The sequence below is a fragment of the Ixodes scapularis genome, unplaced genomic scaffold (genome assembly GCF_016920785.2).
Source record: "Ixodes scapularis isolate PalLabHiFi unplaced genomic scaffold, ASM1692078v2 PGA_scaffold6__148_contigs__length_123643588, whole genome shotgun sequence".
In the NCBI taxonomy this organism is placed as follows: domain Eukaryota; kingdom Metazoa; phylum Arthropoda; class Arachnida; order Ixodida; family Ixodidae; genus Ixodes; species Ixodes scapularis.
The window spans coordinates 29,608,883-29,626,601 of NW_024609881.1; positions in this window are offsets into that span (position 1 = coordinate 29,608,883).

Genomic DNA, 17,719 nt, shown 5'->3' on the forward strand with positions numbered 1-17,719 from the left:
TTTTGGGTCATCCCTCGACAAACATCAGGTTGACTTACTCAAGAGACTCATTACGACTTCCCGAACATGTGTGGCCCTTACTCTCGACGAACTGGGATGCACGCATCTTGTGGAACACAAGATTGACACAGGTGAGCATGCTTCTATTCACCAGCCCTTACGCCGACTGGCTCCCGTCGAATGCGAAGTTATTCGAACACAAGTCGCTGACATGCTTAGTCAACGGGTTGTCACACCATCCAACAGCCCGTGGTCGTCACCGGTTGTCCTTGTGCGAAAAAAAGATGGATCTATCCGTTTTTGTGTTGATTATAGAAAGATCAACAGCATCACAAAACAAGACGTGTACCCTTTACCCCGTCTTGATGATTCGCTCGACAGGTTACAAGGCGCCAGATACTTTACGACTCTTGACCTGTTATCCGGGTACTGGCAAGTTCCGTTGAACCCAGAGGATGCTGAAAAATCTGCATTTGTAACTTCCGCTAGACTTCATCAATTCACACGATTGCCATTCGGCCTTTGTAACGCTCCAGCTACATTCCAACGGCTTATGGATAAGGTTTTAGGTCACCTCAAATGGACCATGGCACTAGTTTACCTTGACGACATTATTGTCTATGGTAGAACGTTCGAAAAACACAACCGGAGGCTTGAACTTGTTCTCGACGCACTCCATCAAGCGAACTTGCGGATCAAACCTCAAAAGGTTTTTTTGAATTTGATGAGGTTCTTTACCTAGGTCACGTCATCACCAAAGACGGCATCAAACCCGACCCCGCGAAGCTAGAAGCGGTATCAAAGTACCCAAAGCCGACCCGCCTCTCCGAAGTAAAAAGCTTCCTCGGCTTTGCGTCTTACTTTCGGCGGTTCATTCCAGAATTCGCCAGTCACGTAACACCCCTTACACGTCTTCTTCGTAAAAATAGCCCTTGGCAATGGACCATAAGCGAGGCACGAGCTTTCAACGATCTCAAAGAAAGTCTCTTTCAGGCGGCAATCTTGGCCCATCTCGATCCGGAATTACCACCTTTCCTGCATACCGACGCCAGCGGAAATGGTCTGGGAGCTGTGCTACTTCAAGAGCACCCCTCGACAACAACTCAGCGAGTCATCGCGTACGCCAGTCGTCGTCTCACAGATACGGAACAACAACTGGAATACCTCGCTCTTATCTGGGCTGTCCAACACCTTCGGCCTTATTTATATGGTCATCATTTCGCGGCCATTACAGACAATTCAGCGTTACTGTGGCTTCAAACGAAACGTGACCTTACTCCTAAACTCGCTCGCTGGGCTCTACTACTTCAAGAATATCAAGTCGAAATCCGTCACCGTAGCGGGAAGGGCCACACAGATGCCGATTTCCTCTCTCGTAACCCAGTAGCCCCGGCCGAAGAGGTAAACAAAGAGTACGTTAAATTTTTCACTCCTGTGTTTAACCTTACCGAAAGCCAAAGGCAAGACTCGGAAGTTCAAGGCATTGTGTCGCGATTTAGGTCACCTCCATCGCATACACCAGAGCGACGACTACGCCGTGCCTATCGTATCCACCACGGCCTACTCTGCCATCGTGGATCTCAAGGTTGGGTGCCCTTTGTACCCGTGAAATTACGTCCCGCTGTACTTCATCTCTGTCACGACGACCTGACCGCTGGACACCTTGGAAGAGATAAAACTGCTGAGAAGATCTTAGAGCGTTACTGGTGGCCAGGAGTTCGCACGGACGTCGCCAAGTACACCGCGTCCCGCGTCAAATGTCAGTCTTGAAAAACTACGAACCCCAACATTAACTGTGGCGTCCAACCTGTCCCACTTCCCGAAACACCATTCGAAATTATTGGCATTGACCACCTCGGTCCATTTCCTTGTACGCCAGATGGCAACAAATACGTTCTGGTCGCCATTGACTATACTTAGCAAATGGGTAGAGTGACGACCAGTTCCAAATACCGCGGTCGACCATGTTGTTCTATTCCTGGGACAACAAGTTATTCTTCGACACGGAGTCCCTCGGGTCCTCGTAAGCGACCGCGCCTCGTGTTTCCTTTCTCGTCAATTTGTGAAGGAAACAGAACAGCACGGTATCCATCACGCTCGGGCAGCTCCGTATCATCCGCAAACAAATGGTCTCGTTGAACGTACCAACCGTACTATCAGCTGCACACTTGCAAGGTACGTCAACTACCAATATAATAATTGGGACCAACTTGTGCCTTACGCTGTCTTTGCCATGAGCACTGCGGAGCAGTCAACGACCGCGTTCACTCCTTTTAAAATTGTGTACGGACGCACGCCAGTTCTTCCAGGCGAAGCTGGTTCCGATGCTGCTTGGCGACTGAGAGCCGAAGAATTCTCGAGCAGCAGTCTGAGCACCGTTTGCGAGACGTGAGAAGGCAAGCCCGAGACGGGCATTGTTGCGGGCTCAGCATCGAACTCAAGAACGCACTGCCCCAGCCTCACCACAAACTCGTAGGAGACTGGGTTCTGGTGCGCCGACCGCTTAGAAAGAAAGGTCGCGCAGAGAAGTTTTTACCACGCTTTATAGGGCCTTGCGAAGTCCTTCAGCAACTGGGTCCTGTGACATTTCGTGTACGACACTGCAGTCGCTGTTCTAATCGTACAAAGGCCACATTCACGGTGCATCGTAGCCACCTTAGGCACTACATTCCTCGTTCACAGGAATTTTAAACACAAGAACTCGACCCGTGACAATACCGTCAGTTCACTAGGGGACGGGGAGGGCGAGTGTAGCAGTAAGCAAGACAAGAAGAGGAGAAAGGAAGCGGGCTTTCGAGCGAGTCAGAAAAAGAAGGAACGTCGATCAGTCGCAGAATAAACCGTATACAATATAAGGGTGTTTTTTTTTTATTCTTACACATTTGTTTAAACAAAAAAAAAAACGTGAGAGCTACACTAATGCGGTTTGTGCAGGTGGGTTATAAGGCCAAGCGGACATTATGTGGGTGGCTAATCTTTGGGACAAGTCGGCTAATTAATGAAAATTCGTTATTTAACCTTTTAATTAGTGGAAATTGACACATGGTTCCAATTAGAAACTTGCTGAGCGTCATCCAAAACTCCTAAATCAGTAATTTTTAAAAAGACTTTGAGCGCGTGAGAAGCGTAGTAGTGCGCTGAAGTTACCACTCGTGGAGCAGGTACAAGGCTGGGGCTAGATAAGAGGCGGACAAATTGCGCGGGCGCCTTTCCGAAACCGCTAGCCTTGTACCTGCTCCACGAATGGTAACTTTAGTTCACTATTACGCTTCTCACGCGCTCAAAGTCTTTCTAAAAATTACTGATTTAGGAGTTTTGGATGACGCTCAGCAAGTTTCTAATTGGAACCATATGTCTATTTACATTAATTAAAAAGTTAAATAACGAATTTTAATTAATTAGCCGACCTGTCCCAAAGATTAGCCACCCACATAGTGTCCGCCTAGCCGTATAACCCACCTGCGCAAACCGCATTAGTGTGGCTTTCACGTTTTTTTTCCAAACAAATGTGTAATAATAAAAAAAAAACACCATATATATATATATATATATATATATATATATATATATATATATATATATATATATATATATATATATATATATATATATATATATATATATATATATATGGTGTTCATTTTTTTTAGCTGCACCAAATTTTCAAAAAAAGGGATTGTGAGATAGAGTAAATAGAGTAGAGGGAAGTGTTAGTGGCCATGGCGCCCTCTAGAAAAAAATGTGAAATTAGGTAATTAGTTTGCTAATTAACTAAAATGTTTTAACTAATTTTTCGGTTTTTCACTTGATGGAGCATACTGTAATTCGAGAATTGAAGCTCGACCTCCATATGGTCTAGCCCTGCCATCAAAGTTAGATTAAAAAAATTTGTAGCAGGTGCTACGGGGGTCGAGAATTGTCACTTTGTTACACGGCGTCAAACCGCGACTAAACGAGAAAGAGCGCCGGTAAAGTTATCGCTCCGCCCTTCTGGCCCCCCCGTGGATTGTCGTTATCGCAGCCAGCTTCGCCTAAGCAAGTGCAGCCGGCCGCGATAATGACGAATCGCATGCCCGAAAGGCCGGAGCGATAACTTTACCGGCGCTCTTTCCTGTTTAGTTACGGTTTTACGCCATTTACCAAGTTGACATTTCTCGACCCCGTAGAGCCTACTAGGAATTTTTTATCCAAATTTGACGATACGGCTAGACCATATTGTAGTCGATATTCAAGCGCCTAAATACATTATATGCCCTCAAGTGGAAAATTAAAAAAAGTTAGTTCAAACATTTTAGTTAATTAGCTACCTAATCACCTAACTTCACCTTTTTTCTAGAGGCCGCCATGGCCACTAACACTGCCCCAGGGCTCAAATTACTCTATCTCACGTTCCCTTTTTTTAAAAATTTGGTGCAGCTAAAAAAAAAACTATATATATATATATATATATATATATATATATATATATATATATATATATATATATATATATATATATATATACAAAGTTGAAAATCCCAAGTCAGGGACTTGGGATTTTCAACTTTGTGTACTCCACGCCTTCGGCCAACCCTACGCGACCATGCCATATATATATATATATATAGAGAACAGCACCTGGGAACAAAAGACGGCACTCGAGAGAAATCTGCTCAACAAAATATTAGCCCTTAAAGGAGTTAGCCGAGGAGGTTGCCAAAAAAGAGATCAGTGAAACGTTTCGGGCCTGGTAGGCTCTTCGTCAGTCAAGTGAGAAGACTTCGTTCTCCTTTTCTTTCAATCAAAGAAAAAACGGCCGGAAAAAAGAAGTTAATTGGAAAAATGCTTACCGTTTAGTAGTAGTAGGTACCCGCTAAACGGTAAGCATTTTTCCAATTAACATCTTCTTTTTTCCGGCCGTTTTTTCTTTGATTGAAAGAAAAGGAGAACGAAGTCTTCTCACTTGACTGACGAAGAGCCTACCAGGCCCGAAACGTTTCATCAATCTCACTTTTTTGGCAACCTCCTCGGCTAACTCCTTTAAGGGCTAATATTTTGTTGAGTATATATATATATATATATATATATATATATATATATATATATATATATATATATATATATATAACGAGCATGGTGGCGGGAGGCCGAAGGCGTGGGTATAAAACTGAGAAGAAAAAAACCCTTAGTGAAAAACAGCAACAACGGACGATTTAATCTTCGACGTTTCGGCCGGAGTCCGGCCTTCGTCAGGAAGACTTCCTGACGAAGGCCGGACTCCGGCCGAAACGTCGAAGATTAAATCGTCCGTTGTTGCTGTTTTTCACTAAGGGTTTTTTTCTTCTCAGTTATATATATATATATATATATATATATAGGGTATCTTTTTAGCTGCAAATATACATATATATGTAGATAAAGTAAATATAGCATAGGATGCCGAAGACTATAAAGTAATGAAGTCGCACTTCCAAATGTGGTTGGAGTTTCAAAGCATTTAGTGAGTCGACGTTTCGGCCTGAGACAGGCCTTCCTGAAGACTGGTTGCCAAAATCGGTTCCAGAGTTGTTTTCGGTTTCCACACCCGGCTCGGCGTCACGTGTCAGATCACGTGTAAAAATGCCCAAGTAAAAAACGCTGCTATACTCCGTCCCAGTCCACGCCCGGCCGCAGCAGACGCCGCCAGCCATCGGAGCCAACCACAGGCCGCGTCAGTTTTTGTGACCCCAGGAACGGAGTGCAGTCACGTGCGGAAGGCGCAGTCACGTTCACAGAGTTGGATCGGCCCAGATGGCCACCAATGCACGCCGCGAAAAGCCAAACAAAGCGCAGTAAAAAAAAAAAAAAAAAAGGAATGAAATAGGCGCACACAGTAAATCAACGCCAAAACGCAGACAAACCGCCTGAACTAAAAAAAAAAAAATTCATGAAATAAGCGCACACAGTAAATCAACGCCAACGCGCATAAACAAACCCCTCCATTAAAAAAAAAAAGAGATTGAAAAAAGCGCACACTGTAAATCAAGCAAATGCTCGGCCAAAGCGCATAAATAAATCCCCTGCATTGAAAAAAAAACAAAAAAAACACGCTAACTTAACAGTGTTAACCACAGTTCCAGAACATTCAAAAAGGAGCAACAGGTGGAAAATGCCTGTTGAAGGTCATGACTCGTTCACTCATCGAAAGGTAATACAGAAAGGTACACGGAGTAATTGAAGGGTTGAACGAGTAGGATTGAATTAGCTACAGCCACTCCGCTACAGGGCGATCAAGGTAGATTGCATGCATAGTTGACATTATACCGGGATCTTCATTAATACCGGCCCGTATTGAATTAAATTTGTAAATAAGATACGATTCTCTCTGCTCGCGCTCACGGTTGCTTTTGAAATTGGATTGTAAAAATGGAGCATCCAGTTTGTCAAACGTGTGTTTGGGTAAAGCCATATGTCTTGAAAGGGGGTGTTTGAGAAATGAATTTACATGTGCCCTGTGATTGTTAAACCTCAATCGGAAAGGTGTGCTGGTTTGGCCCACGTACTGCTTACCACAGGTGCCACAGTTTAAGTTTCCGTGGATTATTTAAGTGAAATTGGAATTCGTACTCTCTACCGTGGTTCTAGGTGTCACGTGTTGACACACCTCGCAATTTGTTCTTCCACAAGGGCGACTGCCAGTGCTTTCAGTGTGATTCGTCTTAGACCTAACTATGGCGTCCCTAAGATTGCGTGACCGTCTGTAGACTACTCGGGGAACGGAAGGGATAATCTTTGCGAGGCGTTCACTTTGCTGTAAAATGTTAAAATGTTTTCTTAATATGGGTGCGACGTTCGGAGACTTATTGTTGAAAGTTAGCGCAAAGTTCGCCCGACGCTCCTCTGGGTACTTCTGTTCTTTCAGGACTTGCCGTAATTGATCGGTGTTTGTTTTAAAATAGGTGTTGTTTGAACATATAAGTTTAAACCTATGAGCATGACTAGAAGGTATGCTATTTTTGCAGGGCCGTGGGTGGCAGCTGTAGTAGTAAAATTATTTCTGACGTTCTGTCAGTTTTTGGTACAGTTGAGTGACCAATTTAGAGTCATTTATTAGCACTCTTGTGTATAGAAAGGCAATCTCAGACTTCGAGTAACTATGTGTAAAACAAATGGAGGGGTGCGCAAAATTGAAAGCTCTAATGAACTCGAGAAGCTCTCCTTTCGAATGCGACCAGATAAGAAATATATCGTCAATATACCTTTTATAAAAAAAGTGGTTTGAGTGAATGTTATGCCAAAAGGTTGGATTCTAAATTTCCCATAAATATATTGCCGTGCGCGCAGCTGGTCAAGTAGCCAGCGCACGCCTGGTTTAACGGTTATCGCGCCTGCCTCCTGCGCGAAAAGCCAGGGATCGATTCCTGGGAGCGACGCATCTTTTTGTTTATTCCTGCAGACTAGTATTCTGGTAAATTCGAGAACCGTCTTGGCTGATTCGAGGTTAGAATGTTCTACGCGCCGAACCTCCTATGCCGAACGCTTCAGAAGCCCACGCGTGTACACAAGCAGCTCCGCGTGGCAAGCCGGAGTCAGGGGAGGAAGTGGCCGAGTGGGCTAAAGTGCGATCCAAACCAACGCTTCTTTTTGCGCCTGTAGGTCGTGCGGCTGCGGATGTGACGCATTTCGTGGCGTTTTTGCTGTTTCCGAGCGCGCTTTCTGAGTCAGAACCGTGCGCTTTGGTTTGGACGGGCGAAACTTCGGGCGAGCGCGCACGCGCGCACGCAGGCACGAGCGCACAAGCAAGGTGCAACTGCGACAGACTGGCCAGCAGTGCTGTTAACTTTTTTTGGCCGAAGTCGCCAGGACGCGGCCTAAAAGTCGCCAGATTTAGCTAAAAGTCGTTAATGGTTGATGATGATGATGATGACAACAATTTTCTTTTATTTAATTTTTTAATTTTCTTATTTTTTGGTTGAATAAGTTGCGTAAAGGGTTTTGCTATTTGAAACAATATCTTAAATTACTTTCTCCAGTGGTGAGTGAAGTGGACAATCGGAATATGAAAATATTTCCAAGCAACTCCAAGTTTCATACTCCGAGCACTGGCAGCGTTCGAGCTCTCCCAGAATGCACCGAACTCGCGGAGTGTCGCAAGGAGAACTGTCAAACGAACTTGCCAAACGCACTGAGTGCAAGAAGTGCAAGAGACTGATGCTGCCGCCATCTATGTTGTAGAAAGAGTACCGATCTCAAACCGAAACTACCACCTTTCTGTTCGACGTGATGGGTGGGAATGCGAGAGCGCTGTCGCTACCAGCGTTTATCCATAAACATTGGTCGCAGCAACCTGCACTTTTTTTCTTTTTTTTGTGCGATGACTTTAAACAACTCGGCTGTCGTAGAGATATTTACAGACGGCGTAAACTTCCGCACCCAGCTGACTCCAAAGCAGCTAGGGTTTACACTGGAGAAAAGTGATGATGCTGTCTGCGCAGAAGCTTGATCCGTTTGACCGTGGCATTATGCGTGATTTATTGAAAGGTTACGGCTTAAAACAAGTCTGTTGGAATATCCAGCAAAACTTTTCGTGGGACTTTCGATTTCGATTGTAGTTACAGGTGGATCACCTTGGTGAGGACGTCGAGAACGAGTGCTTTCTCAAACAAAATACGACGGGGCAATATAGTTGACCTAGGTAAATGTTAAACATAATGATGTTCCCCAAGCCTCGTGTATAAAGTCACTATGTTCAGATGCCACGGATGTATTGGGCAGTCAAAGATTTCTGCTGTGGGAGCTTTGTCGACATATGTTAAATTTTTCACCCATACACGAATGGTGATAAAGATTTCGGGGGCCGCCGATGCGTTTGCTCTGAGCATTTCTTCACGCACTCATATACTTCAGGGCCTGTACTGCAACAGAGCGACTAAAAACTTGCAAATAAAGCACGGGTTGTCAATTGCTTCCTTTATGAAATAGCAGACGTTCACAATTCCAGCTCACGTTTGATTCCGTTGCCCGCGGGACGCGATTTCTATCAGAAAATCTACGTTTTTTTTTTGTTTTTTTTCCCTTTCAGTGCCGCTGTATGAATGACAGACACATCGTAGCAGACGAACCCTCGCCGTCTGCTCTGCTCCTCGCCGAAGCGAGGCATGACGGGATTGCATCTTGGCGCACGCTCGATTGTCTCCGTGCAGCGAGACAGCGAGTACATGCACGCGTGAGGTATCAGCGCTGGAACGAACCAACACCTCCTAGAACGAACTCGGAGCGTGCAACCGCTCGTGGAGTGCCGGCCGAAACGAACCCGCTCCATGCTGCGAGTGGGCACGCGTGGGCAGGAGTGCCATGATTCGTGAAACGAACTCGCTATAAACGACGCATGGCGTACAGCAGCGCGACGCACCGAGGCTGCGTTCCAAATTTACTCTAATGGATCCGAGTTATTAAAGATAAATTAATTAGGCCCATGTGGGCGGCAGGGTTTAGAACAAAAAACGACGGCGAAAGTTTTTACGAACTTTTAACTTCTTGAAAGGTTTGAAGACTCGCTTCGTGCAGATAGTGAAACGTTACCCTGGCCGATCTATTTATTGACCATGCAGGCTCTTCGGATTTAGATAAAGACAACATTCTTGAACTCGCTCTTCGACGCAGAAAACCGCAGAAAACCCTCAAATTAGATTCCGTGGTTCTCTGGCTCGCAGCGAAGCGGAAGCTACGCCGATACCGGCACATCATCGTTCGACAGCACGTCAATTCGTTTTTAGGGCGTATGCATGAGGGCGGTATGCGGTCTCAACAGCGGCGCAGCCATTTTGTTTGTTTACGTGACGTCACGGCGCGCGAAGAAGTCACTCGCGCTCCAAGAAATTCTTGGTGCACGAAGAGCGCAATCGAGTGTCAGTCTCCGGTGGTACTCCTGTCCGTTTTGGGGGAGCGGTGGCCGAGTGGGCTAGCGCACACCAGCTCGGAGCACGAAGAGCGAAAGCCTACGTTGCAGAACTCAGTATCTTGGGTTCAATCCCCCACCCCTGCCCGTTTCGATCTGGATGAGCATTGTACCGGCGTGCAGTCGTGTATCATTACTGCACTGGCTAAATTTCTCATGTACAGCTGGGAGACTCTTCGCCCCTTGAGGCAGACCAAATTCTAAGCTGTCAGAAATTTTTTTTTTTCTTGTCCGTTTAGTGAAAGGAGCGCCAAGCGCCCGCGCTCCGGAGCATGAACTTAACGCGCCCAATAGAACGCGTGGCATGCGTGAATTTTACCTACGGTAAAGCCCCTGTATCCTGGGCAAAGTGACGCCATTCACTGTTGTGGAAATGCTCGAGACACGCGCCACGCGCCACTTCTGGGTAGAACACGGCGTCTGAAATCTAGCCCAGTGCTGCGCTGTACCACAATGATCTTCCCAAGGGCTGCAGGTTGAATGTATTTAGTGCATCGACGCACCTTGCGCTACTTTTGAAACATGAAGGGGCTTTAACTTACGGTGCCTTACCAAGGGGGCTTTACTGGCTTTGCTTTTTTACTTTGCTTTCAGCAACAGCCTACCGCTCTCACAAGTGATATCTAACGTTTCATTTAATATATTAACACAATAATGTTGGTCAACTAAAAAAAAATGAAATCATTTTATTGGACACTACATTTTACTCAAGTCGCTGAAGTCTATCATACGTAAGAAATTGAGCAACAGTTCCATCTCACTACGCTTCCTCGCCTGCAGAGTCGCCATTGCTTTGCGCACATGCACCGCTTCCAGACGCTAATGCTGAGGAGTACGCTTGCATGGTTCCAACTTTTCTTGTCACCGTGTCAGGAAGTTCATAAGTGTGGCAGCACTTCCCAAGACGGCGAAGTCCGCTACGAACGCTCAAAACGGCGTTAGTACTGGCAGTGCTCAGCGAATTCCTCTGCTTTGTTTTCACGACGCTCAGTTGGCTGAAGACTCTTTCCACCTCTGCGTTCGAGTGCGGCAAAGAGAGCACATCGATTGATAGCTGCGCGAGCTCGTGAAACGGGTTCGAGCCACCTGCATCGCGGTATGCAAGGACCTCAGACCAAAACGCAATGGTGTCGGTGGTACTCGCCCAGCTCACCATGGTTAGCGCCTTCCATTGGGTGTCCACAAGATCTATCTTGTTCGGTTGTACGCCAAAAAGTTCCGCCAGCTCAACGATCGGTTCCTTCAGCATCCGCAGGCACGCTCCCACAGACAGCCGTGTCATGGCCTGCAATATCTTGTAGTTAGATGGCAGGCGCAGCCGGAGCTCAGTTGATAGCTTGACTGTGAATGCAATGCAACGCTGGCGTACCAAGTCGACTTCAGGACCAGCTGGCAGCGTGTTCGCTAGTCTCTCAAACTCGTATCCCAAGTACGGCTTGGGATCTAGGTGACCATCGATGGGTTGGCACAGTGGATCTATGTTCGTTGTTGGTATGAGCACTTTGCTACATACCGTCTTTATCAGGAGCGTGAGACCTTCAAGAAGCCTGGAGGGATCCGCGTCGTTCCTCTCGTATGCCTTGTTGGCACGCTGCACCTCTCGTAGAATTGGCCGAAGGTACAGGAGGTAAAGCTTGTTCAGCGGATCAGAGAACATCTGAAACAGGAGCTCTGCGGTATAACATCCTTCCATCGATCTGGCTTGCTCAAAATGTTTGAGTAATGGATCCCATTGATCCAGGACTCTGGCGACCGCCGGCTCCAAGGAAATCCATCTTGTATCGCACACCCTTGGTATTGTTAGGGGGTCGTCTCCATCGCAGAGGCTCTTGTAAAGCTTACTGTATGCGGCCTTGCGCTTGGATGAATGACAAAACCACGTGTGCGTTTCGCGCACTAAGAAGTCCACGTTCCTCGGAAGTGTTTCCTGAACAGCGTGGGAAAGTGCCAGTTGCAATGAATGGCACATGCATCTTATCATTATCAAGTTCGGGAGGTTCCACTCACGCTTCATTATCTCGAAAACACCGTTGTTTACGCCCGTGTTCACCGAAGCGTTGTCAACTCCTATTCCGAGGAGACGCTTCGTGTCAAGTCCCATGCGCGTGAGGAGGCTTTTCAACGCCTTGACGATCGTCACAGCCGTGCCATCGTCCAATTCGATTAGCGCCAGGAATGTAGTCACGATGCTCTTCTGTGCAGCACTGAAGTACCGCACCACTACACCCAGCAACTTGGTAGTCGAAACATCTGTTGCTTCGTCGATGATCAGGCTGTATTTTGAGTCCCCAATGTCAGCCACCAAGAGCTGCATGAAGTGCGGAGATAACGGGTTCACAATTATTTCCGTGCACTTGTTTCGATGCATGCGCAAGCCTGCTGCGCTTTTGCTGTCCATGAACTCTTTTTTGCAAAGTTCTGTCAGGTGGTCAGCGGCGAGGAATGCTGTATGCTCATCACAAACGAACAAGCAAAGGCCGGCTTCACTTTTGCCACAAGAAGACTCGGTTGCGGCTGGAAACTGCAGCTTCTTCTGTTGAGAACTGCAGTACGGTTCTGATGACTTCTTGTGTTTGGTGGTGGCGGCATGCTTCTTGATATCAGAAAGCTTCGCATAAAATTCGCCCCTACAGTAGGCACAGGATGCTTTTGTGCTTTCGTTTTCCACAGGACGTAACCAGCCCTTAAACGCAGGTAACGACTCCCAACTTTTTCTATAGTGCTGATCATACTTGGGAGGCATAACAACACTAGAACCAGCAAGTTGGCAAACTCCAATGATTGTGTTATTTGCGGGAACTAACCGCCGGCCGTCCCATTCCCAACACGCTCGCCAACGCCTTGAGTGACTCAAGGCATTAGCGAGATCCTGATCCAGGAACAAAACAGCGGCAGACTGCATTGACGTCATGTAGCCACCCGTTTTGTATACATCTTCATCCACAGGGGGTTATCGTCGATAATCTCACTGAGGTTATCCTGGAGTTTAGCCGTAGCGAGCTGCTTTGTTCCATAACTTATCGCACAAAGCTGCTCGCGTCAAGCTTTTTTTTCGCGACATTCACAAAGGATTTTACAGACACCTGATAGATAATTTCTGAAAAGGGGAGTGGTTCTAAAGTGGTTCGGGGTTGGAGAATGCCTTCGCGCAATCGCTACCTCGCATCGCCCTCACCCTCAACAGGGTAAAAAAAAAAAAAAAAAAAAAATGATCAGAGCAGTTTCCCGAAAGCCGCAGGAGAAACTTTCAAGTAACCTATCTAAAAAAAAAAAAAAGGAAAGGAGAAGTCTTTAAAAAAGTCGCTAAGACTCCAAAAAGACAGAAAACTCGTTAGGACGACTGAAAACACGCTAAATTTAGCGACTTTATCGCTGGCCAGCGAGACGGCGAGAGAAAGAGAGAGAGAGAGATCGCGTTGTCATGTCGGAAGAGAATAAAAGGGGGGAGGAGAGGGCAGCCAGACGGCGAGAAACGCGGAGCCGGAACTAGCTTGCCCTCCACCGATTGGCTGGGACACAGGAGCGCCCTTCTACGTCACCGCGCGTTTTTGTGCGCGTTGAGAAGAAGTTGAAATTATCCAACTTTCTTGTGCGCGCCCGGAAGGAGCGAAGAAGCGGCGCGACGTCACGAAAATACGTCACATCCGCAGCCGCGCGACCTACAGGCGCAAAAAGAAGCGTTGGTTTGGATCGCGCTTAACGCGTCTCAGCTCGGAGCGTGGAGCGAAAGCTTGCGCTGGGAACCTCCTGGGTTCGATCCCCGCCGCCCCGCCCGTTTCGATCTGGATGAGTTTCGTACCGGCACGCGTTCGTGTGATCACTACTGCGTGATGCACGTTAAAAATCCCAGGTTAGCGGTTGAACCGCACTGGCTAAATTTCTCATCTACAGCTAAGAGACCGATTACCCGTTGAGGCGCATCTCCATCAAGGCTGTATAAACATAAAGAGCAAGCCAATTTTTTTTAAGCCGGAGTCAGTTTCGCCTCAGCGTTCGATCGTGCTGCTTCGCCGCCTTCGACGCCCGCGACGCTCTGTTGTTATCTTTCTTTCTCCTTTTATTTTTGGGCACAAGTTCGCCCCATTAAACGTTCAGGTTACTCAGTCCTTCGCCGCCTCGTCACTTGTCATCCGTGACAATATTAGCGTAGTTAGGTGCCATCCTATATAGTTCCCATCGCAATGCCGCTACTTTGAAGGAAGAATCTTCCATTGGAATTCAAAGCTATTTCACTCAAGCACAAGACGCGAGAGGGTAGCCACGAAATGCTTATCTGGTAGATCGTCACTCCTGTGAGTGTCGTACGCATTCACAAGGGCCTCTATGCCATCATTGTGGGGGATGTTCGTATATAAAGACGACACGTCCATCGTAACAAGAAAAGCATCTCTAGGGATATTAATTTTAGAAATTTCTCTAAGAAAGTGGTTTCTGTCCTGAATGTAAAATGGGAAGCTCGGTGGGATGTTGCTAATCAGGTTATCAATATAGCTAGATATTGGTTTAGTGAGAGCTCCTGATCCAGATATAATGGGACCTGCCTGGGTTCTTTTCTTTATCAATTTTTGGTAGCATGTAAAATCGACCTGGCATGGCGTTTTTAGCAGTTAATGCCTTGGCCGTATTTTTGGTAATTCCCCCCTGTTCTACTAGCTGGCCCAGCGGCCCCCCTATGGTGTCGGCATGTTGCCTGCTTGGATCGTTTTTGAGATGGCAATAGAATCTTGCACCGTTAAGTTGTCTATTGCCTTCCTGTAAGTAATCGCTGGTGTTAAGAATGACTATGGCGCCCCCCTTGTCGGCAGGTTTTGTCACGATGTCGTCTCTTTCGCTAAGGGACCTGAGTGCCCTCTGCTCTGGAGCGGAAAGATTGTAGTGATCGGGCTGCTGTTTTCTAAATGCCGCTACGATGTCTTTCTGAACAGCATTAATAAAAATGTCTAAATGTTTGTCTGCCAGTTTTGAGAGTCCAACCAGTCGGTGTGGATGGAAGTGCAGACGCGCCTTCGCGGGGCCTGTCGAAAAAAAACTCCTGAAGTCGAAGGTTGCGGGCAAAATTATCTAGGTCTTGAAGCGAAGAACACTCATCATATCGGCCTGTTGTGGGGCAGAAGTTGAGTCCCCGCGAGATTAGCGACGACCCGTGGGTGGATAGTTCTATGTTTGATAAGTTAACTATGTTAGTAGATTCGGCAATACAATTCTGCGTTTCTCGTTCGCACACTGTCCTCGGTGGATCCCGAGTGGGTAGTTCTACGTCTGATGAGTTAACTGCGTTATGGGATTCGGCCCTGCAGCTCCGCACGTTTCGTTCGCACACACTTGCCGGAGGAGGTCCAACATTGTCCCTAGCCAACTTGTTTTCCTTTACTTCACTGAGAAGCCGCCGTTTTATCTCTTCAAACACTTTTAAAAGCCACGGTTTCATGCTGTGCTAAATCCCGATCGCGAAGTAAATTACGTTCGGCTTGTTTAACCGCGGTTGAAGCTGTTTCGCAATGTTCAATAGTTATCCTCACCAGACGCGTTAGTGAGAACTTTATTCAACCTCTCCAGTTCGCTCTGACAGAGCGCTGTCATGCTAGGCTTCAAGGTTGGTTGTAAGCCCTTAGGGGCGATGCGCGCGTCAAGGTAATATTTAAGGTATGCGGCATGTAAATCGTGACGTATTCTTTTGTCAGCAAATTTTCGAAGTTGTTAAAAGTTCGAGATGGCAAGTTGTCGCGGTCTGCGTGGGCCTCACTCAGTACAGGGGGAGCTCGTGATGTGTCCCGCGGTGGTCGTCAATCCCGCTGGGGGCGGACAACGTCACCGAACGTCTTGCGCAGGTTGTATCTGGGTGGAAGGGTGGGCCTAGGGATGCGATTCACGCGCCCCGCAGGGCGGGTCGCCATGGCGGGACGCTTGAGGTTGTCCTCCGACGGCAAGGGGTGGCGTTTGCCGAAGAGCCGCAGGCGAGTCCATGGTCCGACTGGGCAAAGCACTCGGGGACGACCGCTGAGGGCGGGAGCGCCGGGAAATCTGCAAGACCACCGCCAAATCCAGGGTTTGGCAAGTCCGCCGGGACGGGGTACCGAAGGTACAACGGTGTATGGGCACAGCCGTCCGAAGACGCGTCATCCCGTATGGGGCCCGCCGCTGTATTCAAGCCGAGGTTTGTTTATGCGCGTTGACGTTGATTTACTGTGTGCGCTTATTTCATTCCCTTTTTTTTTTTGACTGTGCTTTGGCTTTACGTCCTTCCACGGCGTGCATTGCTGGCCATCTGGGCTGATCCAACTCTGTGAACCTGACTGCGTTTCCCGCACGTGACGGCACTCCGTTCCCATGGGGTCACGAAAACTGACGCGGCCTTTGGTTGGCTCCGATGGCTGGCGGCGTCTGCTGCGGCCGGGCGTGGAGTGGGACGGAGTATAGCAGCGTTTTTTACTTGGGCATTTTTACACGCGATCTGACACGTGACGCCGAGCCGGGTGTGGAAACTAAAAACAACTCTGGAACCGATTTTGGCAACCAGTCTTGAAGAAGGCCTGTCTCAGGCCGAAACGTAGACTCACTAAATGCTTTAAAACTCCAGCAACGTTTCGAAATGCGATTTCGTTACTTATATATATATATAAGTAAATAGCTCAGTTAATAAGGCCGTGTGTTCAGGAGTACCTCAAGGTTCAGTACTCTCCCCCCTCCTCTTCCTGCTCTATATTAATGATATAACTGATAACATCGACATTAACGTTAGACTCTTTGCTGACGATTGCATAATATATTCTGAAATAACAAATTCTTCGGACCACTTAAAAATACAAAGCGCGCTAGACAAGATCTCAGACTGGTGTAAAGAATGGCAGATGCTTATTAATACAGACAAAACAGTAGCCATGTCCATAAGTAGGAAAAAAAAACATAGTTAATCATTCTTATAAGATCAATGGAAACAATATACAAAACGTTCATGAGTTCAAGTACTTAGGTGTCCTGTTCACAAGTGATCTTGACTGGGGCATGCACATAGACGCAGTGACCAAAAAAGCGCTAACGAAATTATGGTGCATAAGAAGGCGATTAAAATACGCTTCCCGCGATACCAAACTGTTGGCCTACACGACACTTATTCGGCCTGTGCTTGAATATGCCAGCCCTGTTTGGTCCCCTTTTACAAAAACTAACATACAAAAATTAGACAAAGTGCAAAGGCTCGCTGTAAGGTTTATTACTAATAAGTTTGGCACGCGAGATTCACCATCTGAGCTGTGTAGAGTGCTCGGCGTGCAGCCATTAGAAATAAGAGCTAAGCTCACGAGATTAAAATTAATTTACCAAATAGCCAATAACTTGACTAAAATAGAAAAATCTAAATACCTTATTCCCCACGATGGAAGAGAAACCCGTTCAAACCATGGGAAATTATTCAGGGAGTTCCAACCTAAAAATAATTGCTTTAAATTTTCATTTTTTCCGCTAGCAGTCCAGGAATGGAACAGTTTGCCCTGACACGTTGTTCACGCTAGCTCGCTGAAACAGTTCATGGATGATGTCGAAGCGCTCATGATGTGAACATACCATGTCTCATCCACTCCGTTTGTTTCATATACTTTTTATCCTCTGTATAAATGTTTTTTCTGCACTATGGTTATGCATCTGCGTTTTTTGTACCACCCTACAAAAATCCTCCTATGAGGATTAGTAGTATCGATAAATAAATAAATAAATAAATATATATACATACTTACTTGTGTATATTATTTGATTCGTACGGTTCATACCTACATTTGGTTCATGAAGCAGTGTGTAGCATAACATTGT